Source organism: Pantherophis guttatus, chromosome 2, assembly GCF_059756535.1.
Source record: "Pantherophis guttatus breed Tessera chromosome 2, ASM5975653v1, whole genome shotgun sequence".
NCBI lineage: Eukaryota > Metazoa > Chordata > Lepidosauria > Squamata > Colubridae > Pantherophis > Pantherophis guttatus.
Genome location: NC_142064.1, coordinates 246,091,409 through 246,113,154, shown reverse-complemented (window position 1 = coordinate 246,113,154; position 21,746 = coordinate 246,091,409). Strand labels below are relative to the sequence as shown.

The window sequence follows — 21,746 nt, the reverse complement described above, 5'->3', positions numbered from 1 at the left end:
GTTGAATTTGTATTAAACAACTGTATTACATAATTACATAATTAAACAATGTGAGGATGGATATAAAAATAGATGACAATGGGAAGGGGTATAAAATAGAATAGAAGGGAAAAATTGAATTTGATTAAGATTAGAGATGAGGATGAAGGGTAATATTGTTTTTTTAAAAAAATAGATGAGGAATAAATATGGCAAAAAGGAAATATAGAAATTGTAAATTTAATTGAAATGACTAAACACTGTTTAAATTTGTGAACCAGCCAAATATTCTGTTCAAAGAAAATACATTGTATGTATGTGTGTTTCTAATTATTGCTATTTATTCATATTTGTTCTCTTTTATTCTTTAAAGTTTAACAATTCATTCTTTATCTTAATATCTTTATATTTGTTTGGGGTTGGCTTTCTTCCCTTTCATCTTTTTTATTGTACAGCAATCTTTCTCCTCAAACCTACCACCTCTCTTTTCTTTCCTTCTTACTTTCTCTTCCCCCCACCCTCTTTTTCTCCTCCCTACTTCCTCTTCCTTTCTCCTTCTCCTCCTTTCTTCCTCCCTCTCTTACCGTCACTCCTACTCTAATTTCCCTTCCCTTCCTTCATCCCTCTCTATTACTGTATCCTTTTATGCATATGGACTACTCAGAGGGCTGAAAAAGTTATTTTTGACTGGTCCTCACACTTTTGACCAGTCCTCGAACTTACGACTGTCCTCAAATTTTACGTTTTTGCCCTATCTTGTCACCATGGTGAAGAGAAGCAGTTGTGAAATGAGTGACATGGTTGTTAAGAATGCTGCACAGGCATAAATGTGAGGATGGTCATAAGTGTGAGGACCAGTCAAAAGTGCGAGGACCTGTCAGAAATGACTTTTTTCAGCCCTCTGGTTAGTCCTTTTGTGCATATGGACTACTCGGAGGGCTGAAAAAGTTATTTTTGACTGGTCCTCACACTTTTGACCAGTCCTCGAACTTACGACTGTCCTCAAATTTTACGTTTTTGCCCTATCTTGTCACCATGGTGAAGAGAAGCAGTTGTGAAATGAGTGACATGGTTGTTAAGAATGCTGCACGGGCATAAATGTGAGGATGGTCATAAGTGTGAGGACCAGTCAAAAGTGTGAGGACCTGTCAGAAATGACTTTTCAGCCCTCTGAGTAGTCCCTATACACATAGCCATGGCCACCCGGTCACATGACCAGCTAGCCACGCCCACCCAGTCACATGGCCTCCAAGCCACGCCCACACAATAAGCCACGCCCACAATGGTGTCCTTCTTACCAATGTTAAAATCTGTTCACCTTACCCTATACACATAGCCATGGCCACCCGGTCACATGACCAGCTAGCCACGCCCACCCAGTCACATGACCAGCTAGCCACGCCCACAAAATAAGCCACGCCCACAATGTCCCTCTTTACCAATGTTAAAATCTGGTCACCTTACCGTTGCAAACTGGTAGTAAAGTTAAGTAGAACCCACCCCTGAGCTAACTATAGGTGCCATAGATTTTTTTAAAAACTTCCTGCATACTAAGAAGACCTCCCTTCCTTAGATCTCCTGTGATAATAGGATATAGGAATAAAGGGGTCTTATTCATATATGGTAACAAGATAACAAAATCAACTCTTCACTAATCTTTTCAGAGTTGTACTTTCAGGAGAAAGTAATTATGAGTTAATATAACAGAGAATAACAGAGTTGGAAAGGGCCTTGGAGGTTTTCTAATCTAACCCCTTAGTCAGGCAGGAAGCCCTGTACCATTTCAGATAAGTGGTTGTTCAAACTCTTCTTAAAAACCTCCAGTGATGGAGAACTTCTGCAGGCAAGTCATTCCACTGGTTAATTATTGTAACTGTCAGGAAATGTCTCCTTAATTTTGCTTTCTTGCTTTTATTTTTCTTGAGGAATTTTCCTCCCTTTTTTCTCTCTCTCTCTCTTTTTTTTTAAAAAAAAAAATATTGTAATTGCTAGTCTCTTGACTTTCTGAGTAGAGTTGAAAGCATGATGTAAGACAATAAAAAAACTGGAGAAAAGGTTTGTTTAAAAAATAGTAACAACTAGTTCAATTTCAGTATTATTTACAGAATCTAGGAGGCATTAATCAGATGCCTCAAAACAACAACAACTCCTAGGCAATTAAGTCCTCTTGATATGCTTCTGCTTCATCTGAAAATAAAGTCACAGCTACAACAATAACACAAATAAATGTCTAGTATAATAACATACCATGTTGTTTTATCAGAGATAATCAGAACTTATTACAGAAAGTAATTCAGCTGCTAGAAACAATCTAGGAAAACCCCAAGCAAGTATATGATGAGAAATGAATACTTTCATAAATATAGGGAGGTTTTTCTAGGTAAACACAGCTTCTGAAAACTAATATTGCAGTGCTGTATAGGCATGTACATACAATGACAATCCCTGATAAGTATTACACTTTATAATACCTTTTTTATGAATGCATATGTTTTCCAAGAAGAAAATATTAGGAATAAAATACAGCACAGTTGTATTATATGAAATTAGAAGAAGTTATATTGCTTGGAAAGAAAGAACAGGAAATGTTGACTTTCTAAGCAATTATTATATTTTGGAACCATGCAAAACACACTTTAAATACACAGGGATATAAGACATCCCCAAAATACGGTTGCTGGTATGCACCCAATGAATTATTTGATAAGGTAACAAGCAGAAGATTTGAAGACTTTGCTAATAAGTTTAAGGAAGCTCAAGAGAAAAGAAATATTGTCTCTGAAGCACTGCAATTACTTCATCTATTCAAAATTCATATATGCAAATTAAATTGACGCAAGACCATTAGATAAAACGGAGGTCATTCTTCCATAAACTGGTGCCCTCCAGAGGAATAACCTACCCATCATTCTCCTGGCAATAAGGACAAGGAAGAATGATGGACGATACCATCCAGCATATCTGGAATGTAGTTGATTTATTTATTGATAAATAGAAATAATAAATGGATGTTCACCCCCACATCCTGGTGTGCTGTCTTATCATGGCAGTGGAGGGATGAATGAAAAATGTTGGGAGTGTACTGTATATCAAGAGTGCATATATACCCAGATGCGAAAGTTATCATTCTGAGCAGCTAAAGCCAGGGAAAGCAACGATATAAAAAGAGTACGACACAGTGGCCAACAGGTTGCAAAAGATCAATCTACATTCCACTAACAACACACACATGATTAACAGAGTGTAGGGTGAGTGTAACAATAGCCTTAATTTCACATGCTAGCAATATAACCAGTGGTGGGATTCAAATAATTTAACAACCGGTTCTCTGCCCTAATGACTGGCTGGGTGTGCGTGGCCATGGTGGGTGTGGCCATGGTGGGCGTGGCCAGAGGTGCGACAGGCAGCATTCAGCCTCCTGCACCCCCCTGGGAACAAAAATGGGCTGCAGGGGGACGCACTGCACACACCCCGCACCCCATTTTGGGCTGAGTAGGCCTCCCAGCACTTACCTGGGAGCCAAAATGGGATGCATGGGGACTCCTGGAAGGGGCGGGGAGGGGAGGGGCCAGCCAGCAATTTAACTACCGGTTCCACTGAACCGGCCCAAACCGGCTAAATCTCACCACTGAATATATTGCTTAGAATCATCCAACATAGATTTGAGCCCTATGTAGAAAATAAAAAGTCTGAGGAATACAAGACATTTACTACCTTTGGATAATTGAAAAAGCCAGAAAGAATATAAGAAGAATAGAATATTCTATAGAATGGAATAGAAAGTCAGTATGTATTTTGTTGATTATAGAAAGGCGTTTGATTGTGATGATCATGTCAAGCTGTGGAATATGCTGAGAAAAGTGGAAATCCCAGAACAACTCATTAAAATCTATATTCAAGTCAGGAAGCCAGATAGAACATGGTGAAACATAGTTGTTCCATGTTGGCCATGGAATGAGACAAGGCTGTATACTCCTTCCTTATTCAGTCAAACTCACTATATATTAAGGGAAGCTGGTTTGGAAGAAGATGAGCATGGAGTCATAGAAGTTATAGAATAACACAGTTGGAAAGGACCTTGGAGGTCTTCTACTCCACTCCCTGCTTGAGCAGGAGACCCTATTCTATTCTAGACACATGATTCTCCGATCTCTTCTTGAAGACTTCCAGTGATGGAGCACCCACAACTTCTGGTGGCAAGCTATTCCATTGATTAAGTGTTCTGTCTGGAAATTTCTGCTTAAGTTTAGGTTGGATCTCTCTTTGATAATCCTCCACCGTGGTTTCAAAATGAGAGGAAGAAACACCTGTACCATGCTGATGACTGCTTGACAGCTAAAGATGCAATTGACCTGTAAGCTTTAGTAATAAAAGTGAAAGAGCACACTGAAAAATGGGACTCAAATTAAATATAAAGAAGACCAAACAAAGGACCACTAATGATAGCAGGTAGAACAAGGAGCTTTAGGATTAACAATGAAGATATTGACGTGGTGGAAGGCTTCTGTTTTTTAGTCTCAACCTCAACAGTAAAGGAACAAACGGTGAAGAAATACACTGCAGATTAACACTTAATATAGCTGTGAAGGCCTATAGATACATGCTGTGATGTGTTTGTAGCTAAAAAGATCAGAAAAGTGCAGACATTGGCATTCTCCGTAACACTGTACGGAAGCAAAATGGACTCTGAAAATTTGATATAAAGAGTATTGACACTTTTGAACTTTGTGTTGGAGAAGAAAGGATGACCAGCAGCAAGGTGAAATGATTCAATTACAGTGGCAATGGGTGAAAGGGTAGGAAACCTAAAAGACCAAGTTATGGAAAAATCATTGTGGAAAAAGATCTATATACAGTATGTAGTTGCTAACAGTCAATACTTATTTGATGGCACATAATCAAATATTTATTTTAAAATATCTTTATCTTTTGTTCCACTGGCATGTATGCTTTAAGACTTTTCTATGGAAAGAAAGGTAGGGTAGAGTAGCATAGCTTAGGGTTGGCAGGGGTGGGTTCTACTTACCTTTACTACTGGTTCGCAACGGGAGCGCATGCGCATGCTTCTGCACATGCGCAGATCGTCCATTATGATGTCCGGGTGGGTGGGTGGGCGGAGCCTCCCACCGCTTTAACTGCCAGTTCTCAAGAACTGGACAGAACCGGGAGCAACCCACACTGAGGGTAGGGTAGTATAGCATAGGATAGGATAGGATAGGGTAGGGTAGTATAGCGTAGGATAGGATAGGATAGGATAGGGTAGGGTAGGGTAGGATAGAGTAGGGTAGGGTAGGGTAGGACACAACAAGAGAAGACAAGACAAAATAATCTTTATTGTCATTTTTTACTATGAACACATTAAAAATGAAATTCTATTGCCTGCTCTCAAAAGAAAGTATATAACTACTCATACACATACATAACACATATAACACACACACACACACATATATATCAAATTAATATTTCACTTCTAAAGAAATAAAAGGAGACTAGTATAGATCTATTTAGCTCTCATCAGCTAGCCATACCCTTATACTTGGATTCCAACTTGGGCTGCCTGCATGTTAGGCAGTTGTATTAACCTCTGAGCCACAAGTTCTCCTCCCTTCATCAACTTGAGCCAGGGGAGAGATTAAGTGTTTTTCTATCGAGGCAGCTAGTCTACCCCAACATGTGGGAGGGAGCATACTGCATTCCTTTTGCCTTTCAGCTCCCATCCAGGAGCCCTCAAGCAGTCACATTGATGACAAACCATTTTATACCAAATTTATATTTTTAGCTGATGAGAGCTAAATAGCTTGAAATAGATCTATACTAGTCTCCCTTTATTTCTTTATTAGCGAAATATAAATTTGGTATAAAATGATTTGTCATTTATATATATATATATGTATGTATGTATGTATGTATGTATGTATGTATGTATGTATGTAGGTCTTTGGTTATTCGGGTCTTCTCCCACGTAAAATTGGAAGTGTCTTGGCAACGTTTCGATGAAGTCTCATTCGTCATCTTCAGGCTGGTGTTCTCGGCTTCGTGCTTCCAGGAGCAATGTGAGATCGCAGCTGTCTCTTCCTTTTAACTGCTAGTGGAGGTGTGAGCTGATTGGGTGGGAACTTGGCTGTGTTCTGATTGGGTGGAGGTGTGTTCTGATTGGTTAGGGGCTTGGCTGTGCTCTGATTGGCTGGGGGTTGTGTTCTGTTTGGGTGGGGGCTTGGTTGTGCTCAGCTTAGTCTGAGTTGCAGGGGGATTTGAGCTGGTGAGCTGCTCATATATATATATATATATATATATATATATATATATATATATATATATATATATATATATATATATATATATATAAAATCACTGTCCATTCTGAATGTATAATGGAAAGAGGAAACTTAAGAGTTCACAAGACTGATGCTATATGGAACAAAACTGTGACTGAAACTGGATGTCCTGCTTCGGATATCACGAAGCTTCCTCCGAGAAGATAACAAGGAAAATAAGTCATGAAGAGGATGTGCTTAAGCATTGTTTATATGCTATGTCCTGGATAGAAGGAAGTGAATTAATAACAATCTTTTCTCTCATCCTCACCACTCTCTGCACCGCCTTCCTGTCTGAAGCAATATGACAGGACAGGATGCTCTCGATCGTCCCACTGGAGAAAGTGGTAAGGACAGTGGTAAGGTCCTTTTCTCATGTGACACAGAAAATGCATGCACATGCAGTCAAAGTTTAGCAGAGGAATATTTTTTTTAAAAAAAAATGTATCAAAGGAAGTCTTCATAATCACGCTATGTACAGTAACATCACAACCTCCCTCCTTCAAAACTTAATCCCCCATGGTAAGCACAGGTTTTATTATGGAGAGAGAGCTATGTAATTTGTGCTGGATAAGATAGGCATGTTGTTCTTTGATATTATATGTAAAAGAGGCAATTTAAATTAAAATTCTGTATTACTACATGCAAAGTTCAAGATAAATGAAAGGATTAGTTATAAGACTAATATAAGACAGCTGAACACATCAAAGGTAACTCATGTCGAGCAGAAAGCATTCTAACCGGTAGAATTGAATGAAAAATTAACAATCTTCTCTCCATGAGGTTCGTTAACCTTTAGAAGGAAAAGTTATTACTGTTGGAATTTGTTCTTTTCACTGCAGTTGCAGGAAATATAATTTATATGCTCATTTATATAACTTTACTTGTGCGGTGCTTCTGGAAATCTGAGAGCTTATCTTGAAAATATAAGTAACTTGATCTTATTTATTTTTGCTCAAAACTGTTCTCTTTTAAATAAATGTAGGAAGCTGGTAGTTTAAGGATGAAAAATTCTCACAAAACCCTATAGCTAAAAGGAACTGGAATGATTAGAAATGTTCATTCTTCATATGTCTATTCCATCCTTACTCTTAGGAATACCAGAAGGTCTAATAGACAGAGAGGCCATAGTTTCTTCTCATACAACTTCTGGAAGTAAATTAGGATGAATGAAAAAAAATGTTAGCATATGGGGATTCAGTGAATCCCATAAATTAAACAGAAATAAAAACTGCTAAGGAGCCACTGTACACTTATCAAACCACTGTGCTTATGTGTACTTATGAAACCACTGGTTCTCTCTAGCAATGTTTCCATTAATGACTTTTTAACAGTAACAGAGTTGGAAGGGACCTTGGAGGTCATCTAGTCCAACCCTCTGCTCACGCAGGAGACTTGTACTAGGGATTCGAACCGTCGACCTTTCTGATTGACAAGCTCAGTGTCTTAGCCACTGAGCCACCTAGTCAGCATCAGGTATAAGCATTCAGACTAAGGCAGTCTTCAGGAAGGATTTTTTTCCAACCTATCTGAAGATGGGTAGAAGCTGGAGTGAGGACAGGGGCTCATCCCATTGCGTGGTGCTTGGGTCTCGAACCTGGGCTGCCGGATTTCCAGCTGATAAGCCCAGCATCTTAACCATTGAGTGACAGCATAGCTCCCGCCAACCTAGCAGTTTGAAAGCATGCAAATGCGAGCAGATGAATAGGTACCACTTCAGTGAGTGCTCCGTGATGTCATGCTGGCCACATGACCATGGAAATGTCTTCAGACATGCAATATGACAGTATTCAAGGCTCAATAGCCTTGAAACAGAGATGAGCATCACCCCCATATAGCCAGCAACGACTAGCAGAGTAAAATCCGTAGGGACTCCTACACTTTTTTTTTTATCTGCAGATGTCAAGTCATTTGTATACAAAGCAGGTGCTCTCCCACAGAGTTATAGTCTAAATCTCTAAGTGACTTATTTTTTTTTCAGTCACAGAGTATAGGGGACGTTTGTTTAACCCCAATTAACTGCAAACCAACAGCCAAACAGTACTTTGACATTGTTTTTATTATAGTGTGATCTCAGGGTGTTTTCTCACAGGAGAAGACAACCTTTGGAAGCAACTTTTATCAAGTGGGTTACAGTCTTCATCTTCCTGCATAATTGACACTGTCTCCTGAAAACTTTAATAGGAACAAACAACAATTAGTGATTTGTTGATACAAAGAAGGAACAGGTTTGCCTTTGACTACAGATAGTGTTAGCACAAACTTGCTCTTTTCCCGACGAATGACACAGGCAGCTGTGTTTCTAGTCCAGTCTTTAAGCAATACAGTCCTTAAGCAAGTTGTAAAGCGACTGGACCTGATTTTGCAACAAATTTTACTGCAGTCATTAAGGGAATCATATAGTCATTGTGAATCCAGCTTCCCCAATTTCTGTGAGGTCAGGAAGGTGATATTCATATGATCGCAAGGCATTACAACCATCATAAATGTGAGCGGGGGCCAACCATCTGAATTGCAATCATGTGACTGCAGGAATGGTACAAGAGTTGTAACTGTGAAGACAGGTCATAAGCTATTTTTTCCAAGCCCATCATGGTGGCGCAGTGGTCAGAATGCAGTCTTGCAGACTAACTCTGTGTTCCTCTGCCACGAGTTCGATCCTGACTGGCTCAAGGTTGACTCAGCTTTACATCCTTCCAAGGTTAGTAAAATGAGGACCCAAATTGTTGGGGGCAATATGCTGACACTGAAGCACTAGCACTTAGCACTTAGACTTATATACCACTTCATAGTGCTTTACAGCCCTCTCTAAGCCATTTACAGAATCAGCACATTGCCCCCAACAATCTGGGTCCTCATTTTACCAACCTCAGAAGGATGGAAAACTGAATCAACCTTGAGCCAGTCAGGATTGAACTGCCCAACTGCTGGCAGTCTTCAGTCAGCAGAATTAGCTGCAGTACTGCATTCTCACGACTGTGCCATCACGGCTCTGCTCAAAGAGTGCTGGAAAACACTGTAGAGTGGAATATAAGTCTAAATGTTATTGCTAGTGCTATCATATCTTCAAACTGTCATTAAATGAACAATTGTAAGTTGAAGACTACCTGTAGAATTGGTCACGATGGTTCAATGAATTGCTAGTAGCTCTAAGGAGGTATGCGGTTGAAACACCATCTCCTGACTCTAGCATACAGTGTCAAACTCGATTGTATCATATGAGGTATCGCGATGTATTGTGACGTGTTTTGCCTTTGCGGAGCTGGGGTGGGCGTGGTCTGCATGTGACGCATCTGGCCCATGGGCCGCCAGTTTGACACCCCTGCTCTAGCATGCTTAGTAGTTTAAAAGGCACATGTTCTAGTAGAGATAACTATGGATATTCTCAATCTGATCTTGAGCTTCCCACACTGATACATATCTTTGTTTTACTATCAGCCATCTGAAAAACAACTCACTTAAAGAGCTACACAGCCTAAAACATAGTGCAATTGACACACACCATTTTAATTTTAAGGAAAACCAAATAAGTTTCACTTACCACAATATTAAATATTTTAGGGGTCATTCTGGTCTATATTGGGCTTCTTGATCTAAAGCCAAAACATAAATAACCACTGGTTCCCAACTTATTTCAAGAGGTACGACTTGATTAAAACATGAAATGCTTTTCAAGAAACTGCTCAAAACAGTTATATTTCTAAATATGCTCAAGAAAGAAATTTCCTCAATATAAGGAGATGCATTGGGAACAATCGTTTGAGGCAACTATTTGTTTTTCCTTGGCTTTTTACAGCTGTTCTGTTAAATTCTTATTGTTGCTGTTTGACTTTTCAATGTGAACAGATTACCTCAAAATACCATTTGATGGTTGCTTCAGTGTTGATATTGTTTATTACCTTGAGCAATTTCAGCACAAACTTAAAATTAAAATGTTTTAAGAAACAAATAAACATAATTAAAATGCATTCGCTTCGAACCACTAGCTTACTATACAGAAAATAAAAGATTCTTGTTCACTGCTCTACATTTAGCCCATAATTTTCTTTGGAAGGTCTGTCAGAGCTGCAGTTTAAGGGTATTGTGGAAATATATATTTTTAAACAGAACTCTGTTGGCAGTGAAGAAACGGCGGAGAATGACATTAATTATGCTGCATTTTATTAATTAATTTATATGCCATTTTTAATTACCGTCCTCAATTCCTCTGTGATCTCTGAATATCTAAATCAACAAGTTAATTGTACCATATAAAGAACTGAACCCTATGGTAGGCAAATTCATTTATTTTTTCTTCAGGTTTCGGGATATAACTTTCATACAAGAATAAAGAATATTATCATCACAGAAGTACTACACAGTTCCAGCTGAGAAGTGAAACAATATTTCCTTGAACAGACACAGTATGTGTGTTATTAATGTATTGTGTGAGTATTGGGGCAGGTTAAAGACAGTGTCCTCGGTTTACAAAAAGCTCCAGATGCACAGCTGGTGGGACTGTTTCCCTACCTTGCCCCTTGCCTCTGAGTCATCATGGCTGGTTTCTAATTAGGTTGTTTGCTTTGCCACAACACACATTTGCACAGCCTGAGCTAATTCTGTGTGTACAGATCTGTCACATCGCCGCCATTTAAAATACTTCCGGCTTCACAAAAGGGTAATGCCGAGGCCCACAGAGTCTTGCTGTAACCGCCACATGAAATACAAATTACCTGTCAAACGTATGGACAAAGAGCAATTGTCCTAACCGTCCACTTTATTATAGGTACTGCTGTGAGCAAACAGGACCGGAAAGTGCCAGAGAGTAATTCTACAAGTGATATCCTGCTTGTCAGGGCAATTTATGGAGCAGCACAAACCTGTCAATATTTTGGCCAAAGAAACCGCTGCAGCATCCGTAAAAGGAAAAGCAAGCAAGAGAGAATGGAATCAACAGACAAGGGATATCTCGAGAATGTCAAAATCCCTCAGGATACTCAAACACCATTTCCATGCCTGCCTCTGCAAATTCAGGAAAAGAGAGGGACTCTTGAGCGGTTATCCAAATACAGTAACATGTTCTACATGCTTTCAGGATGTCAGACAAAGCTCATAGATACAGAGTACAGAATAACAGAGGTGGAAGGGACCTTGGAGGTCTTCTAGTCCCCTACTCAAATAGGAAACCCTATACCATTTCAGAGAAATGGCTGCCCAATCTTTTCTTAAAAACCTGCAGTGATGCAGCACCCATAATTTCCAGAGACAAGCCATTCCAATGATTAATTGTTCTCACTGTAGGAAATTTCTCCTTAATTCTAGGTTGGATCTCTCTTTGATAAGCTTCCATCTATTATGTCTTGTCCTGTCTTCAGGTGCTTTGGAGAATAGATTTGAAGAATAGATTGATCCCCTCTCCTCTCAATATTGGAAGACTGTTATCATGTCACCCCTAATCCTTCTCTTTGTTAGACTAGACATGCCCAGTTCCCACAACTGTTCATCGTATGCTTTAGCCTCCAGTCCTATAGTCATCTTTCTTGCCCTCTAGACCAAACCTGCTCCATCATAGAGAAACTTGGAGGACTTTCAGCCCCACCAGGTAGACCAGATCAGGAAATCAACTCTACAAGAAGAAAAAATTAATAACGGAGTCTTGCAAGTCTGATTGTGCTGTAGCTCCTCTCCTGTGGTGGAATGTAGCCTGGAGTCCCAGGAGGGAGGGGCTCCTTCCCAGAGGGCAAAGAGACAGCAGAGCTTGGAATGTCTGGTGGGTAGAAAGAGGCAAAAAGAGCCCCTCCCTAGCAATTCACAGAGTATAGCTACAGATAGTCCTCGATTTACAACAGCTCATTTAGTGACCGTTCAAAGTTACAACAGCATTGAAAAAAGTGACTTACGACCATTTTTCACAGTTACCATCTTTGTAGCATCTCCATGATCATGTGATTAAAATTCAGATGCTTGGTATTTGATGCTTGGCATCAGATGCTTACATTTACGATGGTTGCAGTGTCCCAGAGTCATGTGATCCCCTTAGGGACCTCCTGACAAGCAAAATTGATGGGACAGCCAGATTCACTTCACAACCAGGTTGCTAATTTATCAACTGCAGTGGTTCACTTAACAACTATGACAAGAAATGTCATAAAATGGGGCAAAACTCACTTAATAAAGGTGTCACTTAAGAACAGAAATGTTGGGCTAAATTGTGGTCATAACTCAAGGACTACTTTTATAACGATTTGCAGATAATTGCTTTAGTCTGGCAAGATTCCGTCTGTAGGTGAACAACAGTAAAGAAACTCAGCAGTAACTCCTCGCGTCGTTCTTAATTCTTTGGGCCCGACATCCTCTCTCTTTTTTTTTTTTAATTTGATTTATATGCCGCCCTTCTCCAGAGACTCAGGGCGGCTTACAATGTGCTCAACAATAGCCTTCATACTTTTGTATATTTATACAAAGTCAGCTTATTGCCCCCACAAACTGGGTCCTCAATTTACCTACCTTAGAAAGGATGGAAGGCTGAGTCAACTTTGAGCCTTGGCGAGATTCGAACCTGCAGTAATTGCAGACAACTGGTGTTAATCATAATGCTATCAGTCTGCTGAGCCACCAGGCCCTTTTTATACTCCTGTTTTTCTCTGAGCTTCTTCCACATATTTTCTGTCCATTGTGGATTCAAGATATGTTTGATCTCCTCACTGCTTTGGGAATAGATCTTGCATATCTCTGTCAAGGTCATCCTTGTTATCTCTACAAGGACATAGCTGGGAGGGACAAACTTTTACCTCAGCTAAGTCACCAAGACTCACATATGTTCTGCATCTTCATTCAGAATTCAATGATTTGCCAACAGTCAGGGTGGCATTCTGAAAGGAGGATTCCTAAGTTAGAAGTATGAAATTTACAACACCATGACTGCCATTGCTAGGCAATAACCTGAAAGAAAGAGAGGTCGTCTCTCACACTTGCCCTAGCAAATTCTATTTTAGTTAAACTGGCTGCTGAGGGAGAAAGGGGTGGGGGTGGGGGAGAGGCAATCTGAGGAACAAATGAAAATGAATGGATACAAGGCATTCAGAACTACTCTGATATTCATTTCTTAACTAGAATTGAATGAAATGAATAAGCCCATTTATTTCCATTTTTCATTTGTTGTGAAACAAATGCACTCTCCTAGAATCTAATCTCCTGCTCATGCTTCTTTCCGCAAGCTTAGATTGAGAGTGAACAAATAGCATGCAAAATATGGAAGAGCAGCCCACGTGCGGGCTAGCCAATGTGATATGGAAATGAAAAACAATCTACCTGAATTTTCAATAGTTATCTAGAAGCAGGAGATGCCTGTAAATTCACCTATTCATCAGATCTTTCGGCAACCTCATCCTCCATCATAGCCAGGGTTCACAAATTGTACCAAATTTGATGTTTTGCTTTGATTTTGATTTTTGCATGTTCTACAGCTGCCATTGTAGTTTGCAGATGTGATTGCAATAATGAGAGAACCCAATAAACTACAATCTACTCAGTAAAGAAAAATCAAATTAATCAGGGCTCGTAGGAACGCACAAATCCAGCTAGTAACTTAGAAGAATTGGGTTTTTAATTAAGGCTTAAGTAAAGCGCATGCATGTGTGTGCCTGTACACAAACATACACATGAAGAATTGCCTAATTTCAATTCAGTCATCAACCTCTTGGATGATTATGCAAAAGGGGTCAGAATAGTGGTGAAATTCAATATTTTTTACTACCGGTTCTGTGGGCGTGGCTTGGTGGGCGTAGTGTGGCTTGGTGGGTATGGCTTGGCAGGTGTGGCAGGGGAAGGATACTGCAAAATCCCCATTCCCTCCCCACCCCTGAGAGACGGATATTGCAAAATCTCCATTCCCACCCCACTCAGAGGTGGTATTTGCTGATTCTCCGAACTACTCAAAATTTCCACTACCGGTTGTCCAGAACCTGTTGGATTTCATTCCTGGTCAGAATGGAACAAAATGGTGTTTTGTCCCATTCTCCATGCATGGGATACTGATTCATGTCCACTGTCAGTAAACCCCAAACTGGCACATCCTAGTGTATAGTGAAATAGGCAGTGTAGTTCCTCATCTACTAGAATCCCAACCTCTCTATTTTGACAGAAAGTCCACAGCTTCACCTTTTTGTCACTGGAGATCAGGTAGACCGGTCCCATCCTAGCCTTCAGGTGGGCATATGATAAAAGTTTTAAACTGTCTTTAACAACTTCCTACAACTCAATGGAGAAGTCGGATTTTAAACTGTCCTGAGGTGAGAACGGCAATGTACAACATTGTGGTAAATAAATAAATAAATAAAATAAAATATTGTTGGCATATGGAAGATGCTGAAAGAAAAGGAATCTCTGGAACAATGAGATTTGTCTTGCTAACAAATACTGAAATCAACAACCCAGGACATTTGTGCAACCAGTTCCAGAATGCAACATCTCAAGATTTCCACCAAATTCTTCTTTTTATATTCTTTATTGGCCAAGTGTGATTGGACATTCAAGAATGGACACTCAAGTGTACAAGAATCCCATTGTACCAAAGATAAACATTGTCGTGATTCCAAGAACTGTACCAAAAATGACATTGTCATGATTCCAAGAATTACAGTCAATTTATCAGAAGGTGAAGATGTCCCTCTTCAGCAGACAGTTTCCAAAACAATCATGCTTTGCTCTCACTGTACGTAATGCACAAGGACAAAGCATGGGGAATGTACTCTCTGGAATCTGGAGAAGCTAGTACTTCAGCATGGCCAACTGTATGTTGCTTTAAGCCAGCGGTCTGCAACCATAAACACTCAAAGAGCCATTTGGGCCCATTTCCCACAGAAAAGAAAACACCAGGAACCACAAAACCTGGGTGGGCATGGCCAACTCAACATCATTCACTTCTACCAGTCACATGACCTCTCCCCCCCCCCCAGCCACAACTCCCCAGCCAGTCATTAGGGCAGAGAACCTGTTAAAAAACACCGGGAACCACAAAACCCTTTTGACATCTCTTTCTCCCTCCCCCTCTCCCTCCCTCCCCCTCTCTCCCCTCTCTCTCTGTGTTTCTCTATGTCTCTCTCTCTCTCTCCCACTTTCTCTGTCTCTGCCCCAGCCGCTTCTCCATCCCTCACCGTCCATCCTTACCTTCTCAGGCCAGGCGATGAGTAACTGGGAGGGGAGGGCGAGGGGTGGAGCCAGCCAGCGGTGGGATCACCTGACAGGGAGCCACAGCAGAAGGCCCAAAGAGCTGCATGCAGCTCCGGAGCTGCAGGTTGCTGACACCCACTTTAAGCCAAGGAAAAAGAACTCAAAATATTAGTGTATTCTTAAAGAATGGCAAAGCCACCACAAATGTTGTCATCAAAATGTCCTTTGTTAAACAAAAACATCTGCATTTGTCTTGCTAAACATCTTTCTTTTTTTTTTAATAAAATGATGTTTTCTTCTTTATTTGTTTTTTTAAAAAAATAGCAATCTGCATATGGTCATTATATTTCTCTGTTTAGGTAAGGAAATATCTCTGAAAGGATGATCCAACAGGTCCTGGGTTGTCATGTACATCTTAAAAATCATCCCAAACAGCTTTCATTATCAAATAATAAGAATTCAGATTTTTGGCTTGTTCCACTAATGTATTACATTTTCTTCGTTTGGTGATTTAACAAATGTTGGCATGATCCACTTAGTGGTGGAACATATCCTTTTGAGATGTATGCATTCTGGAACATTATGTTTCTACTCTAATTACAAAATTCACAGGAAATTCTGATATTACTGTGGGCGTTAAAGTCTTGGCTTAATAGAAATGGCCTTTCTATTTATTTTTCAGAGCATGCGAGTCAATAATTAAAGCCTGGAGCTTGCCTACTTCTCTTTGCTCAAGAAATAAGTAAAGAAAAACTCATTTTTCAGGAAAGCTACATGGTGAGATGGAGGTTTTAACAATCAGGTTGCAAAGAGCCGGGTCCTGTTTTTCAGCTTCTAATTCTTATTTCTCTTGAAAAAAGGTCAAACCTTGGGCAGCAGCATGCCAATTATTTAATGAAGCCAACATTTTATTTTTCTCCTATGGACAAAAAAGGTTATTCTTTTTTTAAAAAAGGATACGGACAAAAAAGTTATTCTTTTATGAAGCAGCATAAAAATTCGAAAAGATTCCTTCGATTTCCACAATTCAATTAACATCTAATGTTCTGGATTCCCGAACAATTCATATCTATTTCCCTTATTCACAAAGAGGAAGCTACCTGTTACCAATGTTCCATTTTTTGACTTCTGCCTACACTGATTGGCAGCTGCTCTCTAGAAGTTCAGAGAGACAGCAATAGCAATAGCGCTTAGACTTATATACCGCTTCATAGTTTTTTTTTACAGCCCTCTCTAAGCGGTTTACAGAGTCAGCCTATTGCCCCCAACATTCTGGGTCCTCATTTTACCCACCTCGGAAGGATGGAAAGTTGAGTCAACCTTGAGCCTGGTGAGATTCGAACTGCCAAATTGCAGGAAGCCAGCAGTCAGCAGAAGTAGCCTGCAGTACTGCATTCTAACCACTACGCCACCACGGGTCTTGGAGATGTTTTTCTCCTACCTGCTGGGAATAATAAAGAGGAGCACTGACCCATAGATGACTGGTTGGGAGTGCCTATCGTTGGAATTTGGCTGTAGGGATAGGTTAGAGCCATTGCTAGAGCATGAACTACTTAGTTCCATAGCAAAGGTTGCTCATCAACTTCTAGATGCTATCTCAGAACCTTTAGAGCTCTGGGTGTACTCTGCCTCAATTTCCATATCTGGGGGGAGGGCATGTCCAGTGTACTTTCTGAATCCTTGGTCCCCACAGACCTGACAACATGGATGAGTACATTCTTGATCTGGATATCATTTTTGGAAAGAATGTCATGAACTGAAAATGGAGAACATCAATTCTGTCCTTCCATGATCAGATCATTCCCTCATCCAGCTGCCCCTTACAGCTATCCTTGACCACCCAGTGGATGACAGATCATTTTGGCTGATCCACTCCAGATGCATGATAGATGGTGGCCTAGAGGTGGAACTTTCGCCTCACAGTCAGGAGGCTGTGAGTTCAAGCCTACGTAGAAGCAGATATTTCTCTCTCTGGGCACACTGAGAATATATCTGCTGAAAAAAAACCTCTGCATTGGTGACAGCAAGGGCATCCGGCCAGTAAACACTCAGCTTCATACAGTTGCCCAGACTCCACCCTGCAAGGAACTATGGGGTCGTTAAAAGAGGATGATGACTCCAAATGCATGATAGATCTAGAAGGGTTCTGCAGGCACTTGGGGGATTCCCCAATTAGTTGTCTCATGTCTGATGGATCTCTGAAACTCACAGACCACAGAATGCTTAATGAGGTCATTCCTGTGCATTCTTTACCCAGTTGCTGGGACAGAGAATGAGATTTGCAGGCATACTGGATGATTTCATGGGTGTCTTTATAAAGTTCTTCACATCTATTGTGGATTGGATGTTAGCAAGCATTCATTATTACCTAGTAACTATGTAGTAACTAATTGTTGTAAGTGAGGCTTAATCTTAAATTTATGGATATTAGCTGGATAGGAGCAGGGGTGGAGTTCAGCCAGTTTGGACCGGTTCAGGCGAACCGGATGCTAATTTTACTTTTGGTTCACCGAACTGGTAATTGCAAGGACTGGCTGGCCCTGCTCACCCCGCCCCTCCTCTCCCAGGAGTCTTCATGTGTCCTGTTTTGGATGCCAGATAAGTGCAGGGCCTCCCGGAAGTTCCGGAAGTCTGGAAATGGGCCCATTTCCAGCCTCCAGAGGGCCTCCAGAGCCCAGGGGACGCCGTTTTCGCTCTCCCGGAGGCTCAAAGAAAGCCTCTGGAGCCTGTGGAGGGCAACCACCCCCTCCCCCAGAAATTGGGCAGAGAACTAGTTGATAAAATTTTTGAATCACACCTCTGGATATGAGCTTATACACTCAAATAAGGATAGAGAGTTCTTTACATGATTAGTTCTGCCACCTGAAAATTGGATCCATACCCTCCTAATTTATAAGGCCAATCAAACAGGTTGCAAGTAGAGGAATTAGGGAAATTATCCAAAGCCAAAATGGTCCGATTCCACAGAGCTTTTAATTGATGGATAAAGTTGTCCTGGGGGTAGTATTTGAAGTTCACCTATGGTGGGTTTTTTTTGTTTTGTTTTGTTTTGTTTTGTTTTTACTATGTTTTAATCTGCTCAGTGTCTTTTTATTGGTTCAGGCTATACAAACTCCAACTAACTAAATACAATTAATTGAAATGTCCCTGTAGATCATAATATTAGAGAGCTTCTTCTACCAGGATTGAAGCTGCTTCTACCAGAGTCTGTGAAATATCATTCTCAGGAAGGAGAAAGCCAGGTATCACTAATCAAACACAGGCACCACCTTAGCAGCTGGAAAAGTCAGAGAAGGATGACATAAGTCCTCCTAGCCCAGGGGTCAAACTAGCGGCCTGCGAGCCAGATACGTCACGCGCAGGTCACACCCACCCCAGCTCTGTGAATGGGAAAAACATCGTGAAATGTCACATGATGGCAACATGATGCAGCAAGTTTGACACCTTTGACCTAGCTAGCCCATTCACTCGACAAGTAGAGGGGAGAACGCAATAGCGAAAGTCTATTAGGCTCCTTGCCAAACAAAGAAGCAAACCTAATTAGTGACAGCTAACTGCAGCCAATTTAAGGAATAAATCTGACCATGTTCTCTGTTAAAAAGAACATCTGTCTAACCTCTGGTTCATGAATGTCTTTTGTATGGATTCTGTTCTAGAATCTCTGACCCTTGGACTGGCTGATAACCTTAACCCAGCTGTTTGAAACCTGGACCTACTTTGGATGACTCTTCTGCAAACTTCTGCATGTTTCTGTTTCAAAACAAACTATATAGGCAAGCCTTTACTTTGTTGACGTTCCTTTCTTTACTGTCAACTTTGCAGTCTCGAAAGAAAACTGATCGTCTCCAGGGGTGGGCTCCTGGGGGTTTGGCATCCTCTAACCAAGGATCGCCAGTGTTTGGTGAACCCCCAAATGCCACCCCTGGCTGGCCATGCCCACCCTGCCACCCCACCTCTCCCAGGAGTCTCCACACTGCCTGTTCATCATTCCAGGTAAGTGCAGGGGCCACACGGAGGGTTTGGGAGGGCAAAAACGGGCCTACTGGAGGTTCTGGAAGTCAGGAAATTGCCCTGTTTTCAGCCTCCGGAGCCCAGGGGAAGGTATTTTTGCCCTTTCGGAGGCTCGAAGAAAGCCTCCGGAGCCTGGGGAAGGGAAAAAATGGGCCTCCTGGAAGTTCCAGAAGTCCGGAAACAGGCCATTTCCGGCTTTCAGAGGTCTGAGGGAGGTCTGAGGGAGGCAGTTTTCGCCCTCCCAGAGGCTCCAGGAAAGCCTCCAGAGCCTGGGGAGGGCAACTCCCCCCCCCCGCCATGGTGCAGACAGCTGACTAGGCCACGCCCACCATGGCCACACCCACCCAGCAACAGGGCAGCAAACCTGTTGCTAAAGGATCTGAAGCCCACCCCTGATCGTCTCCCAAGAATCTTTGCCTGTGTGACTGAAACAGGATCAATGCAGTGCAAAGATTGGGATATCAGAATACAGGGCTAGACTTTGGCCATTAACCAGCTGTGTAAGAAGTCTAAGGTATTATTAGCCCATCTGTCCTATAACAATTTAATGACGTGCAAGGGGTCTATCCTCTCTGAACTTTACAACAAACCTATAAAATAAATAAGGTGAGATGGAAAGGGATATATTTGATTCATTAAGGGAGTAAGGAATTCATTGTGCCTGTCTTTCCTTTGGCCATATGGTGAGTGCAGATGTCAGACTACCATAGCAGATAATTATTCCCTAACAAAATAGGGAGATGCACAGAGAGGTTCCCCATTCAATACTTATTCTAAGTAATACAATAATTATATTGCAATTTATTTATTTTTTTGCTGTCAGTGATGTCTTGAATTACCCGTTCCCGTTTGACGTTGCATCCGTAGCTAACTATTTTTCCTAACTCTAGAGTTCACCATAGTTAGGAAAGTGCCTAACTTGCTTCTTTTCAAACTATAGTATCAATATGTTGTTGTTGTTATCCAGGTCGGTGGTGAAGCTTGTTGTTTGAAAAGCAATGGGGTCATCCTTTGAAGATAAAGAAATTCAGTTTTAACTAGAGAGCCCAGACTAGTTTCTGAAACACTAATGTTGGCTGAGAAATATATCTGGAACTTTGATTCTCTTTTTACCAACCTTGTTGCTCCCCAGGGAAAATGTAAAAATGGAGAAATGCTTCATTTTCAGGTTGGAAAACTTTCAAACACAATGTCAACACTGAGTATATTTTAATGCTCGGTTTATAAATCTCAGCAACAGAGTTTATAGTGAAAATGCTGACACAATATTATAAAGATCGCTAATACAAGTCCATAATTATATTTCCTGATTGCACACTGGTATAAAAAAAAAAGATAAGAAGAGACTGAAAGAGTATAATAATAGAATTCTATAGAAAGGCTCATAAAGAAGTATTATCTTTAAAGCTACAATCCAAACTATGTCATGGACTCAATTCATATAATGTGCCAGCTTAATAAAATCTACATAGAAAATTTATGAATGCAATTCTATTCCTCTTTATCACAAATTATTAATGGTCAATTTAATGAATATCTGGAGTTGGAGAGCTTTGGTTTCTGTACAATATTTTTATCATCTTCAACCACTTACTCAACCTCGATAAGATATCATTTACATTAGCGTTCAGATATTTGAGAGTGTGATTTAGTTCCATCTTTCCCCTCTATGATAGATTTCTTTAGAAATTCCTAGGACGGCACCAGCACTGTGTTCCATCATGGTTCAATTCCCCTGGGGGCAGGAACTGGAATGTCTGAAAGGGGTGATCAGTTTTTATTTGTGGAGGCATTATAAATATTATAGTTCTCCCAATGTTTCTAGAAAGTTTGTCTCTCCATGGAAGACCCCCTTTATACCCAAAGATTAAGCTATTATCTTTCACAGTAATCTTTCTTGGGATTTTAGGCATCTACCTAAGATTTAAAGAAAATAAAATATTTATATATGACAATATTTTTTTAAAAAATCCTTCTTACCCCTAGATGTGGTATGTGCCTACCTCAAGTTTGGATCCTCTACCACAGGGGTGTCAAACTTGCCGAATCACGTTGCTGTCACGTGACATTTCGTGACATTTTTTTCCCTTCATGAAACGGGTGTGGCCTACACATGACACATCCGGTCCACAGGCCGCCAGTTTGACACCCCTGCTCTACCAGGGGTCTAGGAGGATTCTGTGTAGTATTTTAGCTGTTGTTAGCACTGCACTTTTCTGGATGGAGTTGTTCCTGACATCTGTTGGAAACACTCTTCAACATAGGAGTTACAGCCCAAAGTGCTTCTCC

At 40.7% G+C, this 21,746-nt stretch overlaps 1 protein-coding gene and 1 long non-coding RNA gene across 4 annotated transcripts in view; one reads left to right on the top strand and one right to left on the bottom strand.

The window, feature by feature from the left end:
* The window catches only part of FHIT (fragile histidine triad diadenosine triphosphatase), a 1,529,913-nt gene that overhangs the window by 832,175 nt on the left and 675,992 nt on the right, over positions 1–21,746 (bottom strand). The window lies entirely within an intron of this gene.
* On the top strand, positions 16,146–20,935 carry LOC148115564 (uncharacterized). The gene is made up of 2 exons (XR_015731683.1): positions 16,146–16,223; positions 19,103–20,935. It is a non-coding gene; the product is annotated as an uncharacterized LOC148115564 (long non-coding RNA).